At 38.8% G+C, this 24,169-nt stretch overlaps 1 protein-coding gene across 1 annotated transcript in view; it reads left to right on the forward strand.

Moving 5' to 3' along the window:
• Positions 1-24,169, forward strand: part of LOC126259239 (autophagy-related protein 2 homolog A) — a 471,250-nt gene that overhangs the window by 310,572 nt on the left and 136,509 nt on the right. The window lies entirely within an intron of this gene.

Genomic DNA, 24,169 nt, shown 5'->3' on the forward strand with positions numbered 1-24,169 from the left:
CAAGCAGCATCTGTGAAGTGAAAGGGATTATCTTTACTCTCTTGATATTTACAATCCAACTTGAAGTTACTTACTGTCATCTTCCTTCTCTGTTTTGTCCCTCCTTTCACTACTGCTACCAAGGTTAGGCTAATAGAGGCAAAGTGACCAGGGGTCAGCATGTCTCCAAGGACCAATCTTAGTGTCTGTCTCACCGACACCCTGGGAATGCAAGATCTTTCTTCATCAGCTTTTATATATGAACATATGGCATTTATTGGCCGGGATATCCCCTTCAGGGTTCGGCCGCCATATTACAAGTCTTCTTAGTTGACACCGCTTTGGCAACTTGCGTGTCAATGATGAGAGTTTTTACCCATTCTCTCCTTCTATTTTAGAACACCCTACACGTTTTCGTCACTGCCCCATATGTCTAAAGTTAGAAGAACTCTGTTAGTCTGTTTGGATTTACAGTTATGAATTTCTTATTCATTAACTTCAGTACTACATTTTGTCCACACATCCTTCTCCATCGACTTGTTAACTTCTTTGACCTCTCTCTTCTCATGCTTTCATCGTGTAATAATACTTTGTCTCCAGCTTTAAATTCCTTGGTATTTTGCATATTAGCATAATATTCCTGGTTCCTTTCCTTACACTCCTTATTAAAACGTCTTGCCATCTGATGCATCTGACACATCGCTTTCTTTAATTCTGTTACATAGTTGTCACGACTGTATTGCTTTTTGGCAGGATCCCATTGTAGGACCTCAGGAATGTTGAATACTCTACCAAAAAACAGTTTGAGTGGGTTGAACCCAGTCTAGGAATGTTGGGATGAATGCTTCATTCCCACATATTGACAGCAGTTATTCTGTTAATTTTCTATGTGTTCTTTTGCGATCACCTTTTGTCTGTAGGTGGTATGCACAAGACTGAATCTTCTCAATCTTCAGTAAATGACATACTCTTTTTAGAATGTCACTCAGGAAATTGGGTCCTTGGTCACTCAGTAGTACTGGTGGTATTGCTTAGTTGCAGGTTATTCTGTCCACTATGACTCGCATTATCATATTGGCGTCCTGTTGGGCTATAGGTTATGCTACAAGAAATTTTGTGAGGGCATCCAGGAATTTTACTGTGTATCTGTTCCCTTTCTCTGTTATTTGAAGTGGTCCAACCACATCGTTCACAAGAAACGAATACCTGGGTAAGTATTTCGGTGTACGTTAAGGGCATCTTCACTGTATTTTGTGTAACTTTGTTCTGCTGAGAACTCTTGCAACTTCGAATGTACTCTTCTATGTCTTTCTTCATATCCCTCCATGATCTGTACAGTTTAATGCAGTCATATGTGCGGCTGTTTCCTTGGTGTCCCCATATAGATGAATCAAGAAACTGCTTCAGAACAGCTCGTTTCTCTTCCTCCCTTATCACTGGTCGCTAATCGTCTTGCTCTTCCCCATCAGCCTGTTCAACACTGCCGCATGATCTTTTGGTATGTGTGACAATCCATCTGCTACTGTGTTTTGCGATCCCTTTTTGTATGCAATCTTGAAGTTGTATTGTGAGAGTTTGATTCTGAATTTTGTTAATCCTGATGAAGGATCACTTTTACGCACCAACCACTTGAATGGGCCGGCCGCGGTGGTCTCGCGGTTCTAGACGCGCAGTCCGGAACCGTGCGACTGCTACGGTCGCAGGTTAGAATCCTGCCTTGGGCATGGATGTGTGTGATGTCCTTAGGTTAGTTAGGTTTAAGTAGTTCTAAGTTCTAGGGGACTGATGACCACAGCAGTTGAGTCCCATAGTGCTCAGAGCCATTTGAACCATTTGAACTTGAATGGTTTGTGATCAGTGTGCACGATAAATTTTCTTTTGTACACATAAGGTCAGTAATGGCGTACTGCCCACACTATGGGTAGAAGTTCTTACTCAGTTGTACTATATCCTCTGTTGGTGCAGGTCAGTGTTTTGGATGAGAAGGTCACTGGTAAATCTTTTCCTAGTTGTCCTTGGTGATTATGAATTGCTTCATGAAATTAGGACACTGTAAGATCAGCAGGCTTATTATTTTCTCTTTTGATTCCTGGGAATCTGGTTCCTGCTGTGTTGACCACTCATAGTTATCTCCCTTCTTCAACAATTCATGTAGTGGTTTTGGCTATCCAGCTGAAGTCCTTCATGAAACATCTGTAGAATGATATGATCCCTAGGAAACTTTTTAATTACTTAATAGTACTGGATCTCAGTTATTCTATTATTGTATGCACTTTCTGATGGTCTATTTTAATCCTTCTGTCATAAGTATGTGTCCTGAGTAAGCTACTTCCTCCTAGAGGAATTCACACTTCTCAACCTACAGTTTTAAGGTGTGCAATCAGTACCTTTCAAACTCTTCTCCAAGTCTGGCATTATGCCCTTGCAATGTAGATCCAAACATGACCACATCATCTAAATATACAAACATCATGTGTCCTTGCCGTCCAGTTAGTACTGTGTTCAGCAGCCTCTGAAAAATGGCTCCAGTATCTATTATTCCCATTGGCAGTCTCTTCTGGAATGGAGAAGGCTGTTTTCCCCTTTCATCTTCCTTCAACAGTATATGATGATAACCCTTTGCACAGTCCAATTTGGTGAAGTATTTGGACTTCCCTAATCTATCTAGAGCTCATCGATCCAGGTAGTTGAAATACAGTGTTAATGCATTTGTCATTCAACCTTTGTTAGTCTGTGACTACCTTCCACTTTCGCTTCCCTGAAGCATTCAGCTTCTTCAAAATTAATAGTAATGGGAAATTAAATCCACTCATGCTTGCCATAATGATATCTTCCCTTAACATTATATCAATCTCATTTGACAGGGCCTCCTTTTGCGCCTCTAGTAGCCGATACAGCCGGATATTTATGACTTTACCATGTACCTCTGTTTCAACCTAATCTCATGCTTCACCATCTTTTTGTACATTAATCTGTCTCCAGGGAAGTAAAATACATCATGGTATGCAATACATAGCTCAAAAATCAAACTGCTTTCATCTTCGTTTAAATTACCTACGTGAATCACTTCCTTTAACCTGCTAATCCGTGACTTAGTCTCCTGGTCCACAGGGACTGTACTATGTTTGTGGCTCTTCTCACCATTTTTAGTGGCAGGTACTGTGTCTATCTTTGCCTCAAGACACTTCAATATAACTTCTTCTTCTGTTGTATTCAGAATACTTACGAAGCATGTGTCTCTCCACACAGTCACTGACACTGCAATCGTACCCTCTTGTGTGCCTGTTCATATAACATCACTTGTGCTCTTTCTTTTCCATCTGCTGCTCAACTTTTTCTCATGTTTCCTTTAGCTGCAGTGCTTCTGTGCTTCTGATGTGTCCTGGTTCTCTTTCTGGAGGTCTCTCTCATATCTCTGTTCTGTCTTTGGCTCTACCTGTGTCCCAGTTGATGCCACCATTGTTGCTATCCATTCCTCTAGGCTGCCTGTCGTCAAGTTCGTGGGATGGTGTTCATTTCTTTGTGGCTGTCTCCCAGTCCACAAGATTCAATAGTTATGCTCGTGTTCCATTCATAACTGTAATGGTTGGCCATTCACTCATAACATCTTCATTGCATAATCTATGATGACTTTTTGCTTCTTGCAGAAGTCTCTGCCTAAAATTCCTTCATATGGGATATCTAACTCGTTCCCTACTACATGGAACCTGTGCTCCACAGATGCATCAGCATCTGTTCTCAATGTTAACATTGCAGCTGCACGTGTTTCTATTTCTTCTTCAGTGATCCCTCACAGTTTTAGTCTCTCATCGATGTCAGTGCCCATCGTACTATCCACTGCTGACTCCTTTATGATGCTAACCTGAATGGCACTATCTACTATAAAACTTGAGATTTCCATGTCCACTCGCACACAGCCAATGCATACTCGTGCCGTCCCTTCGTTTCCCAGCTTTCGAATTTTTGTATTTGGTGACCTATTCTTGACATTACACTGTTGGATTGTGTCTCCTGGTTCTCTGCAAATATAACATATTATAGATCTCACCTTATCACCCCCTGCATGTACTTGTGTTTTTCACCTGTGGCTCCGAGCCGATCGTATGCTTCCTATGACCCTGTGATGATCTGTGCATGATGCCTCATCTGTCCTCCTTGGTGGTTTGGTGGTGACGGATGATTTTGCTGCATGGCATCTATTTTTCTGACGTGTCTTTCCATAGCACAGTACCTTGCATGATGACCTCCTTTCTTACATCTTGAACAGTACTCTCTCATGCGACCAAAGTCATCGAATATTTCTTAATGCTAAATCCACCACTTGTGCCTAATGTTAAATCCTCTCCTCTCACTCACAAAGGTTTTAATCTTCATTTGTGACCTTGTTTCCATGCCACAGTGTGTTATGCTCACGTCAGTGTTGATCAGGCAAAGGGCTCTGTGTCAGCATCTTGTAAAGGCAAACATTATGGAATGCCTGCATTGCTGATTCAGGTGTTGTCAGCCCAACCTCAGCTGGTGTAACTGCTTGCAACAGCATTTTCAGTGTTTACTGGCAACGGGCTGTCAGCAGCAGCCTCATAATTCTGTGGCACAGAATAGCTGACAGATTGAAGACCTCTTGTTCTTCCTTCCTTCTTGCCAGTTCATGCTGTACATTAAAAGGGCTGCACTGCCTATCATAAGGGACCCGATCTATGCCAAAAGCTCAAACTGATTTGTTCTCCTAAGAGAAAATCCTATCTTTTGTACTCAGACACCTTACTTCGTAGACAAGATACTCAGCTGGGAATTGAAGCCTGGACCCCACATCTGACACCAGTCTCTATGTCATAACCTGACAGGAACTGCAACATACTTATGTGAATTCCCCAGTTGAATAGGAAGTGATGTGGGATTTTTCAGGTCCATCGACTCTCTGGCATGCAAGCAGCTTCGTGCAAGGGAACAACTCACCAATTGGGTATAACTGAGGTTTATCAGGTCTCTGTGGGTAGAGACAGTACAGAAAGACACAGGTATCAGGCTATGGAGGTGGAAATGAATAAACGAGCTTCTTGGTTGGTACCTTGGTCTGATTTTATTGCTTCTTCCTGATTTTACGTGAACATGTCAAGGAGCACAGACACTCGGTCATAATTTCAGTGAGCGTAGAACATAGGTGAGGCTTATTAGGTACTCAAATTACAGGAACAACTGGAACAAATAACCCACTTGGCCTATCACTTTGACTCAAATCATGAAAAGGAGCCAGTCTCTTATTGCTCAAATCGAACCCTCAGGTTTCTTACATGTCACACTTTAAGTGACAGTCAGCCATAGGTACAAATAAGCCATGATAGATTAACCACCCACAGTACAGAGGTACGTACAAGCAAGAATGCAAGTCCTTCTTAGTGTACAAGCTTAACTGAATAGATTCTTTCACTCACATAATTTTTTGTCATTGGCTGATGGACACCTGAGGCTCCTGGGCTAGGAGGAACTATTAAAATGTTAAACTCTGCCTTGTTTGTCAACTGGTGACCTCTGTTTGCTTATAGATGGTATGTGACCGCATCACATTTTTACCTGCAGTTGCAATGAGCCAGGTTCAAATCGGTGGTTTCTTAATACTCACGACCTGATATTGGTCTGGAAAAAGTGTCAAGCACTGTAGTCTCTATCTAGGTTACCAAAGCTCTACTTGTCAAAATTTGTACTAAGATTCCTCTTTTTAGTAATCCCTTCATGATTCAGTCATTACACAGTTGTTGATAGTTGTTTACTCTCATTTTCTGTTTTATCCTATGCAAGTGTAATAAAAGCTATTAATGAAATAACTGAACAATTATTTTATGTTATGAGACATAAAAGACAGGATCCCATAGTTACAAACTGAAAAAAGGAAAGCAGGGAATAACTGTGTGAAAATACCATCGGGAATAATGGATTTGTCGACACAATGACCAGAAACTAGAACTGGGATGGAATAATGCTTACTGCTCAGCCCACTATCACCATCCACAACTATTAATTAGTCAAAAAACAGAATGATAGATGAAAGTACACAAGATGGGAGTAGATATGCATGACAAGGAAATGTTAAGCTTCCTGTGTTCTCGTTAATGCAACCTCAGCTCTGGTTCATGCAAGCTGAAAGCATATTTTAACAGTGTTGGGTGTCTGATAACACTGATAGATTTAATATTGTGATTTCACATCTGGATTTAGAAGTGATAGAGGAAATAGAAAAAACCTTGCCACAGAAAAATTACGCTATGCTAAAGGAAATTCTCATGCTGTGCTACACGCTGTCCCTAGAGCTGCGATTACAAAAAATGTTCACAGACGAAAATGTGGGCGACAAGACTCCATCACAAGTGCTCAAAACTCTATGCTCATTAGCAGGCCTTGAACTTCTGTCTAAACAGTCTTTACATGTATTATGGTACCACAAACTTCAAGCCACCATTTGCGCCATCGTTGTAGCAAAAACAGATTTCCCAGTGCAAGTCTTAGCAAAGAAGACAGACATAATTGCAAACAGCTTAATTGAGGTTTCCAGATGTGCAAGAATCAACAACAGCCAAGACAGATACTCCAGAACATGCGTAGTTGTGGAAGCTGATGTCACTGATCCCAGAACGCTTCACGCCAGCAACATGCATTGACTAGACCCACTGTGGAGCAGCTAGCTGCGTAAGTGGCAAAACTCAGTGTGCAGGTGGCTACACACCAACAAATGCTACAAAGTATAATTAGTGAAAAATGAAAGAATGCCATCCCACAGAATCATCAGGCATATTGGCAACTGAACATTAGTGTGGTATGAGAGTGTGCAAATGCCACATTATCAGAAGTCAGCCAGTCATACTAATTATTCATGCAGGACTAGTCGTCAGGTAAACAGATTCTTATTGACTTGGTTCCAGAAGTCAGTGTCTGTCCAAGAAGTACCATGGAAGCAACATCACAACATGTGCTACTACAGTCAACAACTCCAGAATCGCTAACTACAGTGAAAAGCAATTAATAATACACCTGGGTTCAAACTTCCACCCAACGCAGACTTTTGTGAGTGCAGACGTGCCTGTTCCCATAATTGGAATGGACATTTTATGTAACTGTCAACTTTTGCCAGACCTGGTCAACAGGCAGTTGGTAATAGCAGTGCAATATGCCTGTGGCTCTCCACATGGAGACGTCTGACACCTCTAGCGCACCATTCACAAAGTATATCGATATGATTCTATACCCGCAACAACCAGGGGCACACACATGTGCTTCACACAAGAAGAACCGCATAAGTCGAAATGATTCATATACTGTAGGCAATATCATAGCGTTATCTGAAGAGCCACTTTTTCGTAACTACTTCAGGGCTTTCCAGCACTCACCAAGCCCTTCCATGCCACCAGGAAATGCCCACACAATGCTCAAAACCACATCTGCATGACATGAGCCTCCAGAGGAGCTACTTGTGGTGCAAACAGCATTTGATCAATTTCTGAAAGCAGGTATTGTGACCAGTTTGAAAAGTTAGTGGGCTTCCCAGTCCACATGATTCACAAGAAAGATAATTCCTGGAGAGTATGAGGAACTATAGAGTGCTCAGAACCTACACAATTCCACACCACTACCCTGCACCTAATGTAACTGATTTTAACATCACCATTAGCAAAGCCAAAATGTTCAGTGTGATAGTGTGTGCCAAGATACTTTTGGAATTTCCCATCGCATCTTGCTGACATAAAACAAGCAGTGATCACACCATTTGGCTTGGTCGAGTACAATTTTATGCCATTTGACCTCAGAAATACCACCCAAACTCGTTAATGGTTCATGCACGAGGTGCTTCAGCAATTATCCTTTGTATATTGCTGTATGAATGACATTCTTGTTTTCTCTACTTCAGTAGAACAACTTGTTGAACACCAGTGGCAGCTTTTCCACAGCTGACAAGAGTGTGGCATGATCATTAATGAAGAAAAGTGTGCACTGGCAAAAAATTGGGTTAAATTCCTGGGAGGCCTTTCTCTTTTGCGTGAGTGGGTCAAAGCAGTACAGCAGATGCCCCTTCCTACAACGTACAAGGGACTGAGCTGAACTATTACTTATGTCCCTTTCCTAAACTAGCTGCTGTCCAAGAGCCACTCACTGTGTTACTAGCCAGAAGATATACTACAAGAAACTGGAAAATACTGTGAACTCCAGCTGCTGAAGCAGCTTTCCATCATGTACAGAAACATATATCACAGGTAATGCTCCTGGGACATCCAAGATTGAGCACCACATTGGTGCTTATGGCAGCAGTGGGCAAACAGCAGTGGGAGTAGCTCTGCAGCAAAATGTCAGTGGTAGCTGGCAGCCACTCATTTTTTTTCCCACAAAAACATGACTCAACAGCAGCAAAAATGTAGTGCTGTTCTTCTCAAGTTGCTTCCTATTTGCTTAGCTATCAAACATTTCCACACATCTGTCAAAGGGAGATATTTTGCAATTTTTATGGACAACAAGCTGGTAGTAGCTAATCTTCAGCAAGACACTAGCCTCAGTTCACCACGTCAGTACAGGCAGGTTGAGTATATTGTACATTTCACAACTGACGTGTGTCACAGAGCAGGGAAAGACATCCTGGTTGCGGATTGCCTGTCTCAGAACTGTGCCAGTTTAAACTCCATTCATTGGGAATAGATATGTTTGAAGCACTCAATCCTCTCTTCTGCCATCTAATACAGGAACACTGAACAGCATTGCAGCTCAGACGTGAATCAGCCCTCAAGTGTTCTGGACGGAATTTGGTGTGAGGTAGCAAAAGGGATGCAGTGACACTACATACCAGAACAATATCATTGTGAAGTTTTTGAAGGACTGCATAACTTAGCACATCCTCGAGTGCGAGCTACAGCCTAGTTAGTCTCCGCCAAAGTTGTGTAGCCTGGAATACAAAACGATTGTTGCACATGGGCACGTGCATGCCTGAGGTGGCAGCATAATAAGATCAGCAGGCATGTCTTCACACCTACTACACACTTTCCAACGCTGTCATCAAGATTTTCTCACATACATGTGGACTTTGTAAGGCCGCTACCATACTCTGTAGGACAATGTTATTTGCTAATTAATGATCATTGCTTTCTCTGCCTCGTGATGACTGGGTGTTGTGTGATGTCCTTAGGTTAGTTAGGTTTAAGTAGTTCTAAGTTCTAGGGGACTGATGACCATAGATGTTAAGTCCCATAATGCTCAGAGCCATTTGAACCATTTTGCCAATGATCATTGCACGTTTTACTAGATGGCCAACTTTTCAATGAACTTTTACTACAGTGCTGCTGCAGTCACCTCTGCATTACAAGCTACCATCCAGCCAGCAACAGAAGGATAGTATGGTTTCAGCACACACTCAGAACTGCTGTAATGTACAGCTCGTCGTCATGGTCCGAAGCACTGCCCCTATTCCTACTCAGATTAAGAATGAAAGTGATGAGGACATACAACGCTCTCACACACAACTGGTCTATGGTGAGCAGCTGAGAGTTCCAGGAGAATTAATCTTGCTTGCATCTGCACAATTGATTGTCTGTAAAGAATGTACAGAGTTTGCATAATAACTCAGCATCAGAGTGAGGAACATTCAGCCTATCAGTCCTGTCAGACATCGAGACCAGAGGGTGTTTGTTCACAGAGGATGATATGGGGCATCCACCCTCACTTCACCAGACTGTGAACTGTGCAGGGTAATTGCAAAAGGGAGTCACAATCTTCAGACTGAAAAGGACAACAAACTAGAGATGGTCTCAGTAGAGTGGCTCAAACATGCGTATGCCAATGAAGGTGCACGCCTTTCTTAGCTTACAATATAATGCTCCAATGTGAAGGCTAATGTTTCTTCAGATAATTTTGCCAAACCCTTGGCACCAGAATTGAACACAAAAGTGATGACTTCATAACAAGAGCAAACTTTGCTTGCACGAGCAATTTTAATGAGAACTGGCAGGCAAATTAAGTGCAAGTTACCTCACGTACCACTGGCACCTGTTGTTGTTGGTTTTTTTATTTTTTTTAAGAGGGGAGGGGGCGAGAGGACTATTAGGCAATATCACTAATCCACTTTTCCACAGTAAATGAGCAAATCCATCGCTGACTATAAAAAATATCTTTGTCACAGTCAGCACAGTTGCAGCTGATAGTGATTTACTCTTGTTTCTGTTTAACAGTATTTGAGCACAGTAAAAGTTATTAATGAAATAACCTGTTGTTGTTGGTTATTTTATTTTTTTTTAAGAGGGGAGGGGGCGAGAGGACTATTAGGCAATATCACTAATCCACTTTTCCACAGTAAATGAGCAAATCCATCGCTGACTATAAAAAATATCTTTGTCACAGTCAGCACAGTTGCAGCTGATAGTGATTTACTCTTGTTTCTGTTTAACAGTATTTGAGCACAGTAAAAGTTATTAATGAAATAACTGAGCAGTTATTTTATAAGAAGGGATATAAAGGATGATTTTCCATTAGGAGCTGCTGAATCAAACTGGGGAGAAAAATCCATGGCACAACTTGAGTAAAAGAAGGGATCAGTTTATAAGACACATCCCAAGTCCTCAAGGAATATTCAGTTCAGTAATGGAAGGAATTGTGGGGACTAAAAATTGAATAGGTAGACTGAGGTTAAACTGTAATGCAGACTGAAAAGGAGGTATGTTGCATTGGTGCTGCATAGATGATGAGTCTTGCACTCAAAAGATGAATGTGGGGAGCTGCACCTAACCGTTCTTCAGACTGGTGATGATGACAAGAACAACAGGTCTCCACAGCATTTCACAATAAGTGTGATATTATGAGAGGTATACCATCCGAAACTGTTGAAAGATGGCAGCCAGTTTTGAAGTATACATCATGGAGGTGCAATACACTACAATCAAATTTTCAAACTTTGAGAACAAGAAATAAACAGACATTTGTTTGAGGATGATAACAGAACATGGGAATTCCTATCTGTTAACATATGAACTGAAATGAAAGAACTGCAGACAATACTAAACAAAATTCCTGCCAAATTGAACATTAGTTACAGCTTTATGCACCCTACGTATTTCAGTATCGCAAATATTTTTCTGTGTGGATATCAAAATAACTTACTTTTTGTAGAAAGAACTTCTAGAAGCTTATATGGCTGAAAGAAATAATTTATTGTATTAATATGAGAAGTAAGTGTTGAGTGCAGTGCTTTCTGTCAAACACGACATAACAACTTGTGAGTGGCATTGTTGGGTACAGCTCAGTTTGGGCTGTCCGACCTTTGCAAAACATGAACACTCAGATTGGAGGCATACTGGAGCAAAATACTTTATTCTGGCAATAAACAAGGTGAACAGGGAACATTGTAACTATTACTGTCTTTTGATTATTGCTCAGAACTTAAACTCTGAAGCAAATCATTCATGAATGTATGAATACTCAAGAGGAAGTCAATTAGCAATTATTACTGTAACTCAGAGTGACAGAACATAAAAAATAGAACATACAAAATGTATAAAAATACACTGCAAGGAAGAAACACTACACAGACACATAAAACTTTAATAGAAAACACATCACCCCTGACGGCTGGTGCAGAAGTTGTTTGGCAGCTGTGATTTACTTGTTATCATGCACATGTGACACTACTCCATGGAACACACGAGCATCACTTAGTGACACGAACTTGATTGTCAACCATGTTGACAACACAAAACCACATAGTAGATGCTACATCAGCCTCCACAGTGGAAGCAGAACATCATCACAGAATCAGGCAGTAAAATGCATATGGCAGCTGGAACAGGTTGTGTGAGCTTGTTGTTGGTGGCGTCAACCAGTTGCTGCCCCTGCAGTGGAGGTTGTGGCGTTTGTACTGGGGAATGTTGAAGTCTTGGTACTGTGGATGGTGGCTGTTCCTTGAAAATGTATGCAGGCTTGACATGGTTGATGGAAACAGTTGTGGGCTTTCCTCTCACCATGATGTCCTCTGTCTGCATGCTTCTTCATAGAAACTGGCCATTTGAAGAATCATGTGTCTGCAACTTTCTATACCGTGGCATGCGGAAGGGGTTGGCACACCATGCCTTGAGGCTTTAATTGGCTGTATTCGAGTGACATGGACCCTTAATTCATCAAGGAATTCCGGTTGATCTTGTGTTGCTGATTGGAGTGAGTTGGACTCAACAATTTCTCAGGAAGATCCAATGGTTCATCACAGACCAGTTCTGTAGCATACAAGTCCAAGTCCTGCTTATATGTCGTTCATAGGCCACGGCGCATTAGCCTAACCTTCAGGGAATGATGCTATCTTTTGATCATTCGGTTACTGAGGGAGGGGGTCTGGTAACTGGTAGTCTTGTGATGTACATACCCACAGAACATTTGCCAACTGGGCCAATAAATCCCTTTCAAACTGCCTTGATCAGTAGTTATGTGCAGTGGGCAGCCAAACCTAGTTACCCAAGGTGATGTGAATTACAGTCTCCGTGGTGATATTGTCCAAAGGTGTTGCCTCCTGCCAGTGCATAATAAAATGGTGGGTCATTGCGAGCAAGTAACACTAACTGTTCAACAGAGGAAGTGGTCCTACCACATCAAGGTGCACTTCTGCAATACAAGAAGTTGCATCTGGAAAATCACTGAAAGGCACATGCACATGATGGGGCACTTAAGAGTGTTGACATTGGAGGCATGTTCATATTCATTCTCGGCAATCTCTCTCCACCCTTGGCCAGATGAAACGTTATAACTCAAGGTAAATTGTTGAGCGGGCTCCAGGGTGACACAGATTATGGAAACTATCGAAGACTTGCCACTGAAATTCACTGGATAGGAATGCTCATGGTCTTCTCTGTGAAACATCACAATACAATTGAGCCTCTGCACCGGGAATGTTGACCAGTGACAACTTTAATGTCAAAGTGGTATTGTTGATGAAGATCTAGAGCTCTTGATCATTCTGGTGTGCCTTGGCCACTTCCAAAAAGTCTGTTGGTTCCAACACACTGTGACACACGAAAGACAGTTGGCCACCACATTGTCAGTGTCAGAATGCAAAGTTCCACCTCCAGTATGTACATCCTTGATAGCTTTGCTCTAGCTGTGGTCTTTGGAGCTGAAATGTCAGGCACAGTGTCTTGCCTTAGACCATGGCATGATTTCCATACAACTATAAGCACCAAGGATCCAGTAGTACTGTCGCATTATTAAAACACTGTACATACATCATTTAATCAGAAAATCTGAGTCAACATCCTTGAGGTTGATGAAGGGAGATGAAAGGAGGTTGTAACTTACTTTATCTGGTTTTTAACATTCGGTGGTCTCATTTCAAATTGATGGTTTGAATCACATTTTGTTATGAAATGGTTGAACTGTCATTCATTAAAGAATGTAAACTATGTTGCTAGTTAACTAGTATAGGCTAGGCTGACTGTAATAGTGACACAAAGACATTGATGATATAAATGCAGCACATATTCATTCATTAAAGAATGTAAACAACACTGCTAGTTAAGTAGTTTAGTCTAGACTGACTGCTGGCCCCTGGGGCCGAGCGGTTGTAGGCGCTTCATTCCGGAACCGCGCTGCTGCTACAGTCACCTCGGGCATGGATGTGTGTGATGGCATTAGGTTAGTTAGGTTTAAGTAGTTCTAAGTCTAGGGGACTGATGACCTCAGATGTTAAGTCCCATAGTGCTTACAGCCATCTAGACTGACTCTAATAATGACACAAAGACATTGACTATATAAATGCAGCACATAATTTTCAATCTCTTTCACATTCATTGAAAGACACTCTTACTTTTGTGATGATCAGCTTCCTATCAGTGTGGAGTTACACATTTCACATTTCATTGGTGACAGATTATATCACAGTTATATGGGTGTGGTGAGGTGAACATAGTGCTTGACACCTGCAGACTAACTGTAATACACTTTAATTGGTTACCAACTACATGTTATTAACTTGCTAAATATGATCTAGCCAATTCAAAGAAGCTCACAGATATACATATATGTTTGTAATTGGCTGTTGTGGCCTGACTGACTATAATGGTGACATAAAGGTGTTGACAGTGTAAATGTTAACTAGGGACTAGCTGATGCATTGTCCTGCTCACCTACTGACAGATTAGATTAGATTAATACTTGTTCCAAAGATCATGAATACGACACTTCATAATGATGTGGAACGAGTCAGGTTAATAAAAGATGTCTGTACAAGATATTACATTACACAAAATATTGCATGGCACTAATGTTGTTGTTATTATTTTTTCCCCTTAATTTATATCTAAAAATTCAGCCAATATGAGTAGAAGGAGTTGTCTTCTAGAAATTCTTTTAATTTATTTTTAAATGTTAGTTGGACAGTCATGTATAGTAAAAAAATTTAAATTTGTCATTGTTATTGTCAAAAGTATGATCATATGGGGTATCAAGTGAAATTTGCGACTGGATTGAGGACTTATTGGTTTGGTGGACGCAGCATGTTACCTTGGATAAAGATTCCTTGTCAGATGTAGAAGTAACTTCAAGAGTGCCCCAGCGGAGTGTGTTGGGACCATTACTGTTTATGTTATGTATTAATGACCTTGCAGACAATATTAAGAGTAACCTTAGACTTTTTGCAGAAGATGCAGTTATCTATAATGAAGTACTGTCTGAAAAAAGCTGCATAAATATTCAGTCAGAACTTGATAAGATTTCAAAGTGGCACTAGCAACTTGCTTTAAATGTTCAGAAATGTAAAATGGTGCACTGCACAAAATAAAGAAACACAGTCTCCCATGACTATAATATCACTGAGTAACTGTTGGAATCGGCCAACTCATACTTTGTAGGAATATGAAATAGAATGATCACATAGGCTCAGTCCCTGGTAAAGCAGGTGGTAGACTTCAGTTTGTCAGTAGAATACTGGGGAAGTGCAATCAGTTTACAAAGGAGATAGCTTACAAATCACTTGTGTGACCAGTTCTAGAATATTGCTCAAATGTGTGAGACCCATATCAAACAGGACTAACACAGAACATTGAATGTATACAGAGAAGGGCAGCATGAATGGTCACAGATTTGCTTCATCTGTGGGAGAGTGTCACAGAGATACTGAATGAACTGAACTGGCAGACTCTTGCAGATAAGACATAAACTATTCTGAGAAAGTATATTAACAGAGTTGCAGGAACTGGCTTTAAATGACGACTTGTGGAGTATACTACAACCCCTTATGTATAACTCACATAGGGAAGTTAAGATTAGATTAATTACAGTATGCACAGAGACATTCAAACAACCATTTTCTCCATACTCCATACGTAAATGGAACTGAAGAAACCCTAATACTGTAAATGGTACAATGGGACTATCCTCTGCCATGCACTTCATGGTGGTTTGCAGAGTATATATGTAGATATAGATGTAGATATTACTGATATTAGCCTAAAAGAGAGCAAAATTAGTGGACCTGAAATTATAATGAGAAAAGTAGCAAGTTTGTTTAATTATGGTTTGGATATTGGCAAAATTGACTAAATTATAGGAACCATGCTGTGAGTATTACTTATACTTGCTCTGCAATTCACAGAGCCTGCCAAAATTGGCTAAAACATGAAATTTTCCAGATCAAATAATTAATCAGCTAACAAGTTTTTAGTGAAAATAGACATTTTTGAAATCAGAAAAATCATGGCTGCTGAACTATGGGACAGAAATTTGGAAATAATCACCCATTAAGAATGGGACATTGTGGAATATGAAAATTTTAACTAAGAATATTTTTTATAGATGAGAGTTTCAAAAAAAGTGAGATGCCTGTTAGTAAAAGGATTATTAGGGCTTTAAACAGAGGTATAATGTTTCAATCAGACCCACGTATTAGCTCACTGCAGGTTTTACCTCCACAAATGAATGTATGTATGTATGTGTTCCTGAAGCATCTTAAATTACATAAATTTCTTTATGCAAATTATTTCTTTGTAATTTACCTACTGAATTGTTGCCAATAACTGAGAAATTATATCTTGAACTATTAATTCTGATGATATAAGGGCTAATTTTTTAACCTTATCAGTTTAGAATTTGAACTAATATTCGTTATACATATTACATTTTAAGCAAAAGTATGGGGTCAAGCTGATCATCAGTCTGCAAGACAGAAAATACAGTATTTCAAAAATACAAGCTACAAATTGTGTTGTCATAGTAAGAATTTCTTAAACTCTCCAAAACATTCGCGTGATTTGGCTCATTATTCTTTTTATCTTGACAAGTCCTTCGTAAAAACATTTAACATAATTTCTCATGGTCCTTATATTTTATAAAGAATAAACAAAATGTCAATTTTTTGCAATAAGTTGTACTCACTGAATCGTTGAGTTCCTTTTTCCCAAAGTTATTTTCTTGTCTCGCAAACCGTCATCCCTTAGTCCTTAGGGAGAATCACTTCTAGACCTTTATGGCACTGCCATCACATTACACAGTGTCCATATCAAGGAAAAACAAGCAAATAAATTTAAAATAGTAATCAATGTAAAGAGGAACAAATGTGCCTGGAGATACCCTGGGCAGCAGTGGAATGCCAACCTGACTGTCATCTGCAATGAAATTAAATGGCACCACAGAACATTGCTTCTGACCTTCAGGCCACATGGTGGGTGACAATCAGGTTGGTATCCCGCCAATGTCTGGAGCATCACCAGAGATGGCTTTGGTCTGGAATCTCATTGACTGGAATAGAATTGTCTTCAGTGATGAGACCTGCTTTGAACTGAGCCCCTTGGACCAGTGAAGATGTGTGTGGAGACAACCTGGACAACAGTAAGCTATCAACCTCACTGTCATTACCATACAGCCTGACAACTAGGGGCAATAGCCCGGGGGGCCATTTTGTTTCATAGCAGGACCACTTCGGTTGTCATGCACGGCACCCATAGTGCACAGCGGTATGCAGATGATTTTCTGTGCCCTGTTTTGTTGCCCTTCATGCATTCTGGACTTACATTTCAGCAATATTATACCTGGCCACACATGGTGAGAGTTTCTACTGCTTTTCTTAGAGCTTGCAAAACAGAACCTTGGCCTGCAAGGTCATTGGATCTGTCGCCAGTTGAGAATGTTAGGGTCATTATGGTTAGGGCTCTCCAACCATCTCAATATTTTGACAATCTGACTCACCAATTGGACAAAATTTGACATGATATCCATCAAGAGGGCATCCAACAAGTCTGTCAATAAAATCCGAGCTGAATAACAGCTTGCTTAAGGGCGAGAAGTGGACCACACTATTATGGACTTGCTCAGTTTATGAAGCCCTCTCTCTTGAATAAATCATCCAATGTTTCTGAAATTGTAATTATTTGTTAGCCTGTACAGGTATGTCACACGTACCAATTTTCATCCCATTCAAATAATTCCTTTTTGTCTTAACAAGGAACCCTTTGAGTGAGAGGTCACAAAAGACCAATGATGTTTAAGGCATTTGATACCCCACATATTGCCTACCATACAACCACAATATTGGCTACTAATGGCAACAGAGGGTTGGACTGGAGGTATCCAGTGGTGACCACAGCACGAGGCTACGGAGGGTAGTCGAACTGCATAGTCGACAAGTAACTCACTTGCAGTCATAAGCAAAACAAACATATCTACAACATCAATCACTGAAGTTCACATTTCATCAGAAGAGAATCAGAGGAATTTAGCAGAGTGAGAAAGATGGGATGGATAAAGATATTAACATTTCTGAAAGATGAGTCAGTGGAATATGTGGTGTCGTATACGCTCAACTGTGCGGACAGTGATGATGATATGTGCTTGACAAGTGAAAGTAATATTGAAACAGGTGTTGAACCATGTAGTTTATCATCCTTGTTGGACAGGAAGCCAAAAACCCCATCTCCAGTGAAAAGTAGTAAAGGACAATCATTGTCCAAGGAGCCTGTACTAAACATAATTAAGTACATGGAAGATCATCCACAATGTAGTTAGAAAGCAGTTATTAACATATTTTGAATAAGTCTGCAGCAATATCATTGTGTAGTGCATAAGAGAAACTAAGGATATTCAAGGAATGACAAGGCATTAGTACAAAAGCACTGATGACAGTTTCACATTATGCAGGGGGTAAGCATAACAGCATCACGAAAACAAAATGTACAGCAGTATATGCCTAATGATCGGTTAAACAGGTTAGGTTTCAGTGAACATTTTTAACAAACTTTGTTGGAATCTTTAAGTATTACCATTACTTTTCATCATTACTAAACTGTTTTTAACTACTGTGCTATAATGTTTACATAAATTAGTAGACTGTTGATGAACATGATATAGACGATTTCCACAGTGAACATTATCTCTTGTACAGAGTCATGTTTTATTACTTACTAATGTCTGTTGTGCCATCTACGTCTTTACTTACAGCTTGTTAGCTGATGGAGGGCATTTGGAAAACTTAATTACTACAAAGACAGAGTTCCTGATAAATTTCTTAACTATCAGTGCAATATATAATACCTTCTTGTTTCTTCATTATAGCATTTACTGTACATAATTCATTATGTCCTGTCACTTTATATACTTCAGCATATCCTTCTGTTACTACATTTCATTACTTCATTAGCTACTTCTTCATTACAATTTTTTTCCTTATTCACTAAAATGACTGAAGACTGACACTCCACAGCAGCAAACAACAATATTATTGACTGAAACTTATTTTATTTTATTAACAGACAATACACAAGCTAATTCCAGTATTGCTTCACTTTAAACAGCATATTTCACTTCTGCCTGAAGGGCTATGTTGTTTCAAACCTTTCTCTCAATAAATATCATTACAGAAAAAATAACTTATTTCACTTTAACTTTCTTTATTCTAGTCTGATGGTCTACACAGTGATATATTTTACTCAAATTACGGTTTACTGAAGGTGACAAAATTAGTTTCAATTTAAATTGATTATATGACATTAGCAATTCTCTTAAATCCGCACAACAAATGGCACTGAATTTGTTTGAAAAATTCCCCTTACTGCTGTGATACAAACTTCTAATTTGCAGTTTTCTTTAGTTTACCAATAATATTTTATGACAATTTTATATTCTTTCATATTTTTGGATTAATTTAAATTTTACATTACTTTTAGCCAAAAGAGATTTGTTATTTTACACAATATTTAATTATTATTAGACCCAGTGACAAAATATACCATTTTTAATTAAGTTTGCTGACATATAATTTAAATATTTTTTTGATTTCATCCTCTTAAACAATATACATACAAAAACTTAATCACTGAAATAGAAATTCTGACTACATATAAAATGAGCATAGTTGAAAATTACTTTCTCTTGCAGTCTACAGGCAGGATAGTAGAAGAAGAGAGTGAACCAAGAAATTGAGAATAGATTCACCTGGCTGTGGAGCTACTATTCATCAAGTAATGTGTTCACTGAAGAATAATGAACCAGAATAATGAACCCCCTAGCTATTTTATAACTTCCTGTTTGCTCTTACCGAGATCTTCCCAGCCTAGTATTACAACATTGGTTAAAATCCAGTAATTACTAGTCAAACCAACTGCAATTACAGTTGCACCACACAATAAATGCCTTGAATATTTCCTTAAACGTTTCATAAACATTGAAACGTAACTTATGCATACAGTTTACTTTTAGGTACATCTGCAACTGGTAATTTAATTGCTGTTATATTACTTTGTGAATTTTGACTTTCCCAGTCTTATCCTCCCATATCTTCACATCTTTCATTTAAAATGTACTTACATTGCTTTTGATTACTTGCACTTCATTTATGTCATTGTTAATCACAGAAATGGTATATTCTGTTTGACAAGATCATAAACTTCATCAACATTTTCACTCATTATACATATACATTCTGTCTCATTATTATCAAATACATCAATTTTGTATTAACTGTTTCCTCCTCTACTTTCACATTCTTAACATCAGTGATCAGTGATACCTATTTTTTCTGTTTGGGAAGTTATTTCAGTAGTATCATTAGCAGAACACGTTTCCACTACATCTATTAATTCAGCCTGACAGGAACCCGCAACTACATCTACATCTATATCCATACTCCGCAAGCCACCTGATGGTGTGTGACGGAGGGTACCTCTATCTGTTCTCCCTTCTATTCCAGTCTCGTATTGTCCATGGAAAGAAAGATTGTCGGTATGCCTCTTTGTGGGCTCTAATCTCTCTGATTTTATCCTCACGGTCTCTTCGTGAGATATACGTAGGAGGAAGCAATATACTGCTTGACTCCTCGACGAAGGTATGTTCTCAAAACTCCAACAAAAGCCCGTACCGACCTACTGAGCATCTCTCTTGCAGAGTCTTCCACTGGAGTTTATCTATCATCTCCGTAACACTTTCATGATTACTGAATAACCGTGCAACGAAGTGCGCTGTTCTCCATTGGATCTTCTCTATCTCTTCTATCAACCCTATCTGGTACGGATCCCACACTGGTGATGTACTGTAAATTACTTCCTTTGTTTTCCATTTGCTTATTACAGTTGCTGTCAATTTCCTTTTCCGTGTGTGCCATGCCACTACTGAAAGTTACTTGTTTGAGCCAAGTTGTCTTTTACATCTTCCATTTTCTCCTCTAAGCATACTTGCTTTCAAATTAAGTTATTATTTACACCCTTCAAATCTGATTTTAAATTACTAATGTTACTTGAGGTTTGGTCCAGTTTTTCACTGAATTTTGAATCTAAGCTACCAATGTCACTTTTAAAGTCACTACTATTTCTGTCTGATTGCAGATTAGTTTATTTCATTTCTACCCTTAAACTACTGATATCCCTTCTAATGCTTTCAGTCACTTCAGCAAATTCCTCCATGAACCTACACATATCAAATTCCTTTATTATTGTCTCGTTACTCTCATCACCATTAGGAATCAAGAGTTCCGTCACTGATGCCCATGCCATCTTGTCAGTGCTTTGATGAGCATTTATTTCATTATCTTAAGTTGATTCTTCTGATTTTATCCTGGTATCATCATAAAGCTCACTTTTAACTGTCACCTTTTTATCATTGACTTTTAGTCCACAAAACGCATTGTGTTCACCTCTTCTGTCACTCATTTTGAAAATAATTAGTAAACACTTAATAACATAAGCACTTTTACTTCAAATTTCTTCTATGTTTGTTGCCATAGCCATAATATATTTTGTTTTACATTGCCAAGTTCAGTTTCTTGAGACTGGTTCCCTATTGGCTGATATAAATTCCAGTATGGTGGCTATACCGTTGATTTTTCAGTCGTTGGTGCCCAATGTGGTGCCATCCTTATTAATCTTCACGTGTAGGTATAGCTTCTTTTCCAAATATCAACAGTTCAGTTTATTTATGTATACAAACTTCATAAATCATCAAAAATGTTCCTGTAGGTTTTGTTGTAATTGACTCATAAACTCTCTACTGTGACTGCTTTGTATTCATGACATAAAATTTTCTCGAGTTTTTTCGCTGCATTCTTTCTCCAAAGAGTTCCAAAACTGTGGGACTTATTTCATCTGTTTGTGAACCTTTGGTGGCCTCATATCTGATCATTGTTTTGGGTCACACACCTGTTATTGAGTGGTTGGGCTGGCATTTGTTAAAGAAAGTACAATACACTGCAGTACGTAGTTTAAAACTCTTTCATATTTACTGAAACACACTTTTACTTTTATGATGATCAGCTTTGTAACAATGAGGAGTTTAATAATTTTACCAAAAAGATAAGCTACCCTCATTGACAAATAATTTCACATTTCACTGGTGAAAAGTTACATTACAGTTACATAGATATGGTGAACATAGAAAATTCTGATATACGCACTAAGTCGTAAATACTTGAGGTGAACATAGTGTTTGAAACCTGCAAACTAATTGTGATACACTTACCCACTAGATGTAAATATGATCTGATGATTCACCAACTCAAAGAAGCTCACAGAGACATATATACATTTTTAATTTCATTATTGATAAAATTATTTAATTGGACAGATAAAAACATCTACTCACCAAGCAGCAGCAGAACACATACATAAAAGACTGTTGTGATTGACAAGCTTTTGGAGCCAGTGGCTCCTTCAGGCAGAAGAGTAGAAGGGGAAGGAAGAAGGATGAAGGAAAAGGACTGGAGAGGTCTCGGAAAAGGGGTAAAATTTGGGAAAGTCATCCAGAACCGTGGGTCAGGGGAGACTTACCGTACGGGATGACAAGGAAAGACTCACTGTAGCAGACTGAATGACTCCTTCAAAGATGTTACTAAAATGAATGCTAGCTGCAGACTAACTGAAGCATTGTCCAGCACAATTACTTATAGACTTGTGTAATGAGTAAACTCAAAATCTATTATTGTACATAGGCGGAAATAATCATCATAATAAAACGAGAGAAATTAGGGCTCACACATAGAGATTTAAGTATTAGTTTTTCCCAACCATTATTTAAGAACGGAACAGTAGAGAAATAGTGTGAAATATATAAACTGGTTCAGTGTGAAGTGCTGAGTAATCTTGTAGATATTGATAGAGGTTTTGATAGTAACCTAAAAGACAGCAAAATTAGTGGACCTGAAGATATAATGAGCAAAGGAAAAAGTCTGTTTAATTATGGCCTGTATACAGGAAAATTGACTAAATCATAGGAACTATATCGTGAATATTGTTTATAATACTCCGACAATTCACAGATCCCACCAAAATTGGCTAAGACATGAAATTTTCTAGACTGTAGTCAACAAACAAATTTTCATAGTGAAAGTGGGCACTTTTTAAACCAGAAAAATCAAAGTGACAAAACTGTGGAACTGAAATTTGGAAATAATCACCAGCTTAGAAAGGAACATTCTGGAATATGAAAACTTTAATTAAGAATAACTTTTTTAATATGGCATTGTTGGAAAACGTAAGATCTTTACTAAAAAAGAGGAGCATTGGGGCTTTAAACTGAGGAATAACACTTCAGTCAGAACCACCTATTAGCTCACTCCAAATTTAATGTCCATGTCTTTGTGAAGCATCTTAAATACAAAAATTTCTGTATGCAATTTATTTCCACATAATTTCAGTACAGTATTATTGTTAGTAATTGAGAAATTATATCTTTAACCATTAATTCTGATTAAATAATACCTGAATACGAAATGAACTATTTTGGCTAATTGCCTTGTATTCTTTATAAATTGTGATAAGTTAAGGAAAAAAAAGTATTAATCTCAGGAATGGTACTGGAGCAAGAGATGGCTCTACCTTGCCCTGTTAAAAAAATCAGCAGTTTTCATTGCAGCTCCCGGACAAACAGTTTTCCAGTAAAATCCATTAGACTGAAAAATATGTTGTCAATAAGATAAATATTTCATTTGTTTAAAATTTTAGCAATTATAACATTTTTTACCAACCCCTACTTTGTAGTATTTAAGTAATCCTTTGCCATATAGTATGTATCATTTAGGAATGAAAATAATCAATCAATTTTTGAAAACATAAGTAATTGTATAGATAAAAAAATTACTCAGTAAGTGGCAGCAGTAGAACTCACATACAAAAAGGTAATACAATTTGCAAACTTTTGAAGCCAGTGGCTCCTTCTTCTACCAGAAGGATTGAAAGAGAAGGAAGAGGGGTGAGAAAAGGACTGGAGAGGCTTAGGAAATGGGTAGTTCAGAAAAGTCACCCAGAACCCCTAAACCTCACCAGTCCCTTTCCTTCACCCCTCTTCATTTCCTTTCAACCCTTCGGCCAGAAGAAGGAGCCACTGGCTCCGAAAGCTTGCAAATTGTAATACCTTTTTATATGCTTGTTCTCCTGCCACTGCTTGGTGAGTAGATTTTATATCTATCCAGTTGCTGCCTTATTAAACATGTTTGTTTTAGTAGTATCTTTTTTCCCCATGCATACTTATTAAATAGTTTGATTCTGAGGTGGAAAATAATGTTTTAAGTTGTTTGTTTAATTTTTCTTGATACTTTTAAGTTAAGTCTGGTGCTTATTCCATGATAGTGAATAGAGCTGCATGTGTAATGTATTTACCTTGATGTGCACAATGGATTGGTAGATGTAATCAGATGGCAAAAGCAGAATTCCCAACTTACGAAACAGATTTACATATAGATGACCCTAGGAAATCATAAAATACTGACACACTT

The sequence above is a fragment of the Schistocerca nitens genome, chromosome 5, assembly GCF_023898315.1.
Source record: "Schistocerca nitens isolate TAMUIC-IGC-003100 chromosome 5, iqSchNite1.1, whole genome shotgun sequence".
NCBI classification, from domain to species: Eukaryota; Metazoa; Arthropoda; class Insecta; order Orthoptera; family Acrididae; genus Schistocerca; species Schistocerca nitens.